The sequence below is a fragment of the Sinohyriopsis cumingii genome, chromosome 18 (assembly GCF_028554795.1).
Source record: "Sinohyriopsis cumingii isolate HCF-2022 chromosome 18, ASM2855479v2, whole genome shotgun sequence".
Taxonomy (NCBI): Eukaryota; Metazoa; Mollusca; class Bivalvia; order Unionida; family Unionidae; genus Sinohyriopsis; species Sinohyriopsis cumingii.
The window spans coordinates 37,011,187-37,021,337 of NC_142978.1; positions in this window are offsets into that span (position 1 = coordinate 37,011,187).

Genomic DNA, 10,151 nt, shown 5'->3' on the forward strand with positions numbered 1-10,151 from the left:
TGTTTTCAATCTGAAAACAGTCAGTTAACCAACCCACCTATAAACATGGTCACATCTTAGTCTGCATTCTTCGTAGACCTGATGTTAATATTACATGATCCTCCCTGGTATCCTACGAACTTGCATTAGATCACCTCTACATTATATGCCATCTTGACGTATCAGTCACTAACCTCCAACTTTATTTAATATTAAGAGAAACCTCTATGTGATAAATAGAACCAAACTAATGCACGACATCCAAACAAACCTAACAACTTGCTTACCTCCTACAGAAGAAAAACTCGATAACTGCCTGCTTTCCCTGCTTGACAAACATGCGACAGCAACCAAGCGCAGATAATCAATTCAAAAGTGTTCTCCGTGGTATAGCAGTGTTAGGGTCCAGCTTCGCACTGCTAAAAGAGACTTTTGCTTTTGTTTTGCACCAGACTCACTATTCAAAAGCAAATCAATGAAGTCGCTAAGAAGAACTTTAAAAATATAGTCCATGCAGCGAAATCAGCCCACTACAGTACTAAGATCACAAAAAGTTGCGGCTGAAAAGGGCTCTTCGAGATTAGTTAGTTTTGCCCGTCACCCCTGCCGGGGTAGAGGCCGCCCACAAAAGATCGCCAGAGGCTTCTGTCCTGTGCTATCCCTTCATATGGGAACAGTTGGAAATGTAATGTTAAGACAGCATCTCCTGCGGAATACCCACACCTAATAACAATCGCCTACATATTGCACCAACAGGCCATGAACATATGCAAGGCTGCATATCTTGAGCTGAGACGCATCAGCTCCATTCGCGAATATCTTTCAGTTGATGCCACTAAAACACGTGTGTGCTTATTAGTACTTTCAAGACTGGATTATTGTAACTCAATTATGTCTGGTTCATCTCAATATCTACTCCAGAAACTTCAAAAAGTTCAAAACAAAGCTGCTCGGATCATACTGAGTACCACCATCACAGCACACCTCCCCGATGCTCTGTACCCTACACTGGCTATCCATTCGATCCATAATCAAACACAAAATGTGTTCTCTGTGCTACGTTTCACTGTCAGACTCTAGTCCAACATACCTATCTGACCTCACCCATGTGTAGACACCAGCAAGATACTTACGCTCCTCTTCTGACAATCGTATACTCGTTATTCCCACTATGAAAACAAAGTCATATGGACAGCGTTCTTTTGCATACCAAGGCCCAGCAACGTGGAATGAATTGCCCGCTGAACTTAGACACAAAGACACAGTGATCACATTCAAGAGGGCTCTCAAAACTCACTTATTTCGACTGCAAGAACAAACTTAAAGACCTAATAATGTTTCCTACCTGAAATATTCTCAGCATGTTTTTTTTTTATTTTTTTAATGTTTTTCTAATTTCATGTTGTTTGTTTTTGTAATAATATTATTATGTTTCTTATCTTATAGATGTTGTCTAATGTTATAAAGCGCCTAGAGCTTCTAAAGATTAGGCGCTATACAAAGTCCTCATCATTATTATTATTATTATTATTATTATTATTATATACTGCCAAGCACCAACGCCTACCAAAAGAGGTGTATGATGTAAAGAATTAAATAAGAGAGGGAAATAAACCCATTATAAACGACGCCAAGAATCCCACACCATCCATATAAATTCCAATGTATCCCATTATAAAGAAACCTAGAAAGTCCACTGCCGCCCTGGTACATGAAATGCAAGGAGAGAAAATGGTAGTAATGTTCACACGCAAACAATACTGCTATACAATCAGACAAAGAATTATCCTAAGTATAAACCCTCTAACCCTATAAGTTTAGAGCAAGGAGATAAAAGAATATGAATGATCAACTAAAAGCATACTGCCATACTGATACACAATCACACGAGTAGAGGGCGGTGATGTAAGTTTTAGTTATGGAAGAGAATACGTACACACAATGCATAAAAGCACACAAATATACAAACATAAAAAGGTATGTTGAGCTTAAGAACTTCGACTATCAGATACAGGTAACTGTTATTCATATCAATATAATCTTCTGTTTGTCCTTTGGTTTCAAACCCGCTACGAACTGGGGTGGTCAGATGAGACACGGTTTCAAAGTGGTGATGGTATAAGTTCGAGCGTCATTAGGTTTTCGGAGATGAAGTTCATTTATACCACACTCCAGTAGATTCCAAGGAGCTGTGTACAAACTGTGGCTCAGAAGGCAAGGCAAGACCCAGGCATTCATTTACACGGGTAATGATAGGTGATGATTTCACATATGACCTTTTTCTTTACAAAGATATGTGAAGTAAGTTGAAGATTGGGACGTGCCGGTACTCTGCTGTATCACATTTTTGATGTGTCTCGTCTCCAAAAGATTCAGTGGAGGTGTAGGGCGGTATCTCTATTCTTGATCAGACTCTTCCCAAGATTATCTCTATTCTTGATCAGACTCTTCCCAAGATTATCTCTATTCTTGATCAGACTCTTCCCAAGATTATCTCTATTCTTGATCAGACTCTTCCCAAGATTATCTCTATTCTTGATCAGACGCTTCCCAAGATTATCTCTATTCTTGATCAGACTCTTCCCAAGATTATCTCTTCTCAGATGAATGTTCCTGCTTCTTCCCGATACTCTTTCAGCTTTAATCTTGACAACCAACATTGTTCGTATTGTTTTGACTGGAAGGAATGATGAGACAACCATAACAATGTTCTCTGGGTATGAGATGATACACAGAGCCAAGTGGTGACCAAAACAGGAAAATATGTGTTCTTCGTGTTCTATCCGTCGTACTTTTACTACTGTTTCTTTCTCTTCTCTACTCTGAGTTGGTGGATGTGGCTATTGCATTTCCTGTTCTGGGTTGAAAATAGCAAATGATTTGGTATTCCATGTTTCTGCTAATATCTAGGATGACGTATCAGACTATTGATTTCGAGTTTGTCATCATATTATGCGTGCGTACAAAATCACGTTCACTGTGTACGAAGGCCATTATAAACTGAAGAGCTACACCTCGTTGTTCTGATTTTATAGAGTGGAAATGTCCCATGGCACTGCCTTGCCACTACAACCCGCTTTCATAAAAGAAATAAAATAAGTCATATATAAATATTTTTCTGATACAAATGCCTATATAGGTCAGTTCGACTTATTTATTTATTTATTTATTTATTTATTTATTTGAGCTTATGCACAGTAATATATGCCTTATAATTTTGTCAGGAAGAATTTCTTCTACAGTGCAACTCTGACTTTATATTTTCCTTTGTTCGTTTGCTGTCTGTTATTTTCGCTGTCGATTTCCTTACTGCTTTTCTTTACTATGAAGGAAATAATTCCCCTGTTAATGCTGTTGCATATTTTCATTTTGTTTGCACACCAAAATACCGCATATTCATGGAATTATTGTTTCACACTAGATCAAGGTTCTCAAACACGCGGCCCGCCGCCGCAGCCCGCCAAGCAGTATCCTGTAGCCTGCAAAATGATTCGCCACACAAGATACCATGAGAGATGACAACGGTCGTAGTCCCCTTGGCCATCGAAAATGCTTACAAAAACATATAATCCATATACAATGACTTATTATCCACCTGATGTTCATGAAACACATGAAAAGGCTAGACTGTTTAGAAAGATATTTGTTGAAAATGGAAGGCGCAATGTATTAATGCATGTCAGCTACAAACAAAACAAGGACGTCCAGAAAGAACTTGGGAAACTGGAAGGATATCATATCGATAAATAATAAGAAAATATGTTTAGTGATTTCGATGAAGTACCGGACTAGATATTAAAGGTTTTTAAAAAAATTATATGATGAATAACGCTGAAGGGGTGGAAATACTGAAAGCTGTTTCGAATGAGCACTTTCTGGAGAAACAACATTCAATCCACAATATATAGATAACTTATTTGTCTAATAGTTTAGAAACCTATACACATCAGAAAAGATGTCATTCTCTATCGTTGCATTGAAGAAAGAAACCGACTTAATAGACCATGTCATAATGAAAACTTTACCTGTGCTGAAACACAGGGAATATATGTTACTGAAAGTGAACATATAAAATCTACTGTCGTGAAACTGATAGAAATTATAGTCTACAAAGGCGGAGGAAATATTAAAAATGATCGTAATAGCTTCAGGGCGGTATCTTTGATATTTGTTTTGTATCAACTATTTTGACAAATGTCTCTCTCTCTCTCTCTCTCTCTCTCTCTCTCTATATATATATATATATATATATATATATATATATATATATATATATATATATATATATATATACACAAAACAAAATATGTAAAAACAAAAACAAATTATAATATTCAACAGCAGGGATTTACAAGGGATTGAATTTCAGAAGGACATATTTTAGTTTGCATGAAGTAACCTGGAGTTAAACTAAAATGTATATGCAGCATTTTTTTTACATAAGGAAAGCGTTTGACATCGCATGACACGAGGGACATTTTATGAAACTCCCCCATTCTGAATTACTGGCAAACTCTTCACTTCAGTTAAAGATTACATCCGCACTGTGATCCTGCTTGATATAGTCTACCCAGGATAGCAGCAAAACCCGCACCCATCGCTCTCAATGCCGCAGAAGCAGGAGAGACCGAGTAAGTGTCAGCGATGGGCCAAAAAATAGCCAGTAATATTATGGGCAGTGTGCAAGGCACACCGACGCAAAATGTATCACCGCCAAACCAGGACATGAGCGCGCTCACTACAAAATAGCGACTAAACTTCCAGCACAACCCGAACAGATTTTATCCGATTTAGTGTTGGTAGTGTAAACAGTGCTAGCGCTGCACGTTCCACACCATATCAAAGCACTGGTAGTGCCAGAGAGGCTATTACTAATTTAATGTCTGGATGCGGGTTAAAAAGATCATGGGGAAAACAAAAAGTAACAGACAAGCTCTTCTTTTTTTACATCCCACAATTTAAATTTGCCTGCAAAATAGTATGTTTGAAAAAGGGTACACATCCAGTTGGACTGAAGAAGTATTATGGTGAAAAATAATGTTAATGTATAATGTATATAAAAAATGTACTCAAGTTATATTCCCGAGTATTTAAAATTATACGAGGACACCCCGATCGATGATTCCACCAAGGAATATAAGTATGTGGAATACCAGGATTCGAATATTACCAATCTGAATGCTAATACACACCGAAGCATCAGGACATGGGATGAAGATGTGTATTTGTTACTTCATAAGCCTTTCTGGAAATCCGAGGAAACATTCAGACTTTAGCAGTGCCCCCAACTGATTTTGCAAATGATGCTCAGGTCAAGTTACAAAAATCAGCACAATACCAACTGAATAATCAGACCGTGGAAGAAATTAACGGGTGTTTACCACAAGCCAGTAAAATCTTCAACTCGATTTTGTTTAGAGATGATTCTATCCGGTTGTGCGCTACTAGCATGTGGTGGTATTGTGATACAGGCACTGGCGCTGTAAATAATTTCCGACTGCGACGGATCTGATCCCAATAGATATCGTGGCTTCATTAGACGATCTAGTCAGAAACACAAAGCTGTTTAAGCACACCAAAGAAAGCATGAGACCATATTGAATATTTCACGCTCAAGTGGGTTTATCCTTACGGGTTGTTGAATGATTGGAGCAAATTTGAGACTGCATCTTTACCACCCAAACAGGATTTTTAGTACTCATTGTCAGATACCAGTATTACGGAGGCGGATTACGCTCATGAGCTCACGGTATGGGTAGAGTTTGGGATGATTACCATGAGAGATTATCAGGATTTGTACTATACCATGGACGTGTTGTTGCTCGCCGACTTCTTTGAAAATTGCAGGGATGTGTGTCTCAGTTATTACGGATCAGAGCCTTGTTGTCACTATTCTTCCCGATGACTCTCATGGGCCGCAGCGGAGTAACCTTAGATTTATTTAAAGACTTCGACATGTTCAATTCAAGGAATTCGAACGGACATCAGCGTTGTTGCGCATAGGCAATCCAAAACCAACAAGTATTTACCTGATTAGAATTCTAATGAATCATCTCAAAACAGCATTTATTTTCACCTTAATAATCTTTAAGAATTGACGATGTCACCGCCGAATACAGACTAAAAGATCTCGTTGATAAACACTGTAATATGTATAGACATAATCAACGGTTTTAATGAGACCAGCTACTTTCTCAATATCTCAGTTTATTTTATCCTCAAAAACTCCACGAGCAGCATAAAGATTACTCAAGAATGCCGGAAAGTTGTGGTGGCTGAAGTAAAGTAAAATTTTGAAAATAACTTAACTTTAGATTGGCGGTGTCAGCTGTTAACGCTGCGAGTTTCAACGCAAAATATCTTGCCTCTAATTACGGCAAGAAACATATACTGATCCGGTGGCTGAAGACATGATAATCTCTCTCATTCTGCAATTGAAAAATAAATTAGAGTGCAGAGGAAAAAAGTCTAAATTAGTATCTAGCCTCATGAGAAACAATCGGTATGGCACGTCTTGAGGAATCGAGCTGGTGAGGATTTGTCGTGTGGTCAAATTTGATCAGCAGAAAATGGTTAGAGACTTGTATTAGTTTTAACAATTCAAAACCTACTACAGCCACAAGAGATTTCGAAAAAGATTCAAGTTGATGAACCATTCGTTAGTTGCCAGAACCATGGAAAACACCCGACAAATAGTGGATTCCGAGATGGTCAATGTTGTCGTGTGAAGAGATAAGTTACTTGCCGATCCCACGTTTGTCAGTATGAAAATCGTTAATGATAATTTAGTATAGACCCACAGGACATAAAACCGTGCTGGAAATGGGCAACCCCATCTCCTGTGATTTCACGGTGGTAGATTTATCAAAAATGCTCATCTATGCTTTTCATTACGGGCACATCAAATCCTGTTAGATTAATACGCCTAACTGATGTTCACCGATATTGATAGCTTATGTTGCGAAATTAAAACCCAGGATATGTACGGGCATGTGTTCTCGAACAAGTCTTCGGAAAATTCAACGATGAGACTAATTAGGTTCCCATAGCAGAATTGTTTTGTATTACGAAGTAAGATGTGCTCGGTTAAATTAGCAGGTCGGGATGTCAAAAAATGCTCTAAAGGAATCAAAGAAATAACGTAAAAAATCGATCGTACATGAACATTACCAAGTAGCGTTAAGAGAAGTTAAGATGTTTTCTCAAACCAACACGATTAGATGGAATTGTCATAGTTTATTTATATACTCGCTGAACATGGCTGGTTTATCTACATACGATAATATACGTTAATTTCTTGATGATGGTATTACAGCTTTGTCATATGACCATAAAGATATTAGAGGAAATGTTAAAGATACCTTGTTGGTTGATCTAGGATTTATGTAGACACCAGTGGGGGAAACCCGCTAGGGCGATAGGTTCGTTTTCAAAACTGAAATGGGTACTTTTCACATCGGCGATAGTCCCCCAACCAGTTTTAGGGTAATACTGATCCGAGCACACCTTGTCAAAAAGGTAACAGTCTGTGATATATATATATATATATATATATATATATATATATATATATATATATATATATACACGTTTTAGGTGCGTTGTGGGCAGTCATCCCGAAAGTGGGTTTACGGGAAGGACATGATATAGTTTACATTTCAAATCAAAATACATATACATAGGTTGTATTTCTTACATAGTAATTATGTATATGTTGAAAATAAGTATATACACTTATGTTATAGTCCTATTCATGTTTTCGGTTCGTGGGCAGATATATATATTTCATGGGCAGTTTTGACCTTTAGGTTGAAGATGACAAAGTAACTGCCCAAAAATACGTTCACGAAGAACAAACATATAGCATTCTGCCCGTGAATACGGCCATAGGAACAATATATAGCGTACTGCCCACGAATACGTTCACAAGTAACAAATATATAGCATGACTTTCCGGTGTGCGCGCGCAAAATGGTTGTCAAGACACGACGATAAACATTAATCTATTAAGGCATCCTTTGCAATGGCCAGCGTACATATAGCGGACGTGAGGTTCGTTTTTCACAGCTTGTTTGAAATAAATGGATGATTATATATCCAGTGTAACAACTTGTCTTGACAGCTTATGGATGCTAATGTTTGACATTTATTGTGAAGATGATTGTTCACTGCTTGTTGATGAATTCGTAGCTTCTGTTAATCGATGCTATAGCTCAATTTAACTGTCATACACTGATATGTTTAAGTCTGCTTGCACAGTTAACTATGCAGAGTTATGGAAATATAACAAATTGGTTTTAATAACTTTCAGAGTTTGTTTTACTATTACTCAATATTTGTTTCAAGTACTATAAAGGCTGTGATAGGTTGGGTGGCTTAGATTACAAATCAGGCCCTTCTCACTTGGGGTGGGGTGGGGGGTGGGTACTGCCCATTATGAATATTACTGGTCCTAGATGTCCAACCTGATATTTATGACATATAGGTTCAACATCTTACTGCCAGCAGAAATGGTGTTCTGTAGTATTTTTCCCAGTCAATAGTTTATGGATATATTATGTCATGTACTATGCTTGTTTAATTCTCTCATCTCAGTTCTGACGTTACCATTGAATGCTATAATGTTCCCAGACATCCGGTATTCTTGGTTATTAAAATTATATATATACACAGATAACTGAAGGTGAGTTCTCATTATTCCCTAACAATTGTAATTAGTGGGGCTGTAGCAATTGATGGTCTGAGAATTCAAGTTAACTGGTTCAAAACTTGGGTAAACAACAAACTGTTTTCTTCCTTTGACAGGCATCATAAAGTTTTGCATCTTTGTCTCTCTGATGACTGTGGTACACAAGTTACAGACTTTGCCTTAGAATGAGCCTGATTTTTGATACTTGTTACTGAATGGGGTGGGGTAGGGAAGTAACAAAATTATTAAAGGTGGAATGTATGCAAACCATGCTGGAAATAGATATGTGCCAGCAACTGCAACATGTAAGCTTCAATCAATTTGGAAACTATAAGCTTTATCCTGTAAATATTAACAGTTCACACCCTGTATAAAAGGTGATTTTGTGTTTGATTAACTGGAACTGTTAATTTATTATGTTAAGGAATTTATTGTTTTAACCCTAGTAAATGTAATATAATTAGGTCAAAAGTTCCAGTTTGTTTATTGTTTCCAGAGTTGATTATTGTAACTGGAAGAACCTGTTTCTAAGTGTTAAATGAAACGAAAGAGATATTGTTTACTCAAGTGATATAAAATAAAAGTTTAAAATGAACTGAAAGAAATATTGTTTATTCAAGTGATACAAAATAAATGCAAAAGTGTATATTCATTAAGAAGTGTATTGTCAATTGCAAATAAATGAAGATTTATCTTATTTTGTTCTTTACTTGTGTACAAAATTATACCTGGATTGGGCAATAATTACTTGGACTCCATTTGGAAAAGAAAAATCTATATGTCCTAAATACCTAATGTTCATATCATAATGCTCTTTTAATGGATGATTATGCTTTTCAGCTGACGTTACCATATTGCCAAGTGAACTAATAGTATGGCCTTCGGTGTGGCCCACTAATCACATTTGTAAATGAATTATGCATACAATAGAGAAATAGCTCTTAAAATATCTTATGAGTTGAACAATCTGTGTACACAAATAAACTTGAAGCAAATCTTTGAACTTGTATGCCACACATGCAAGTGAATTGGTGGTTTTCATATGTAACTTGTGTACTCTTATGGCTTTTGTCTATATTACTTTTAGCCATTTCTATTCACACACCAGAACACAACCTTTTTTGTCTGATTCAGGTACTAATGCAAAACTTATTTCAGCTGTAACTGAAGTATACAGAATTTTTCCTGACGTTGAGGCCTACTGTGTAGACAGTATAGCTGTAAGTCATCAAATCAAATGGAAGACAACAGTGTGCAGTTGAAGAAAATGATATATACCCAGTACCATTTAGAGTTATCTTAAAGAAAAGTCACAATGCACATTGATACAAGTAGTTTTAGAAAATGCATTTGTTCCACATACATTTTAACTTAACCCAAAAGTTCAGTCTCTTGCCTAAAATTCAATCAGATGTATGCATTTATTCCATAAAACACAAAGATATAATGAACCAAATCATTTTCATTATTGAGTTAGGTAGTA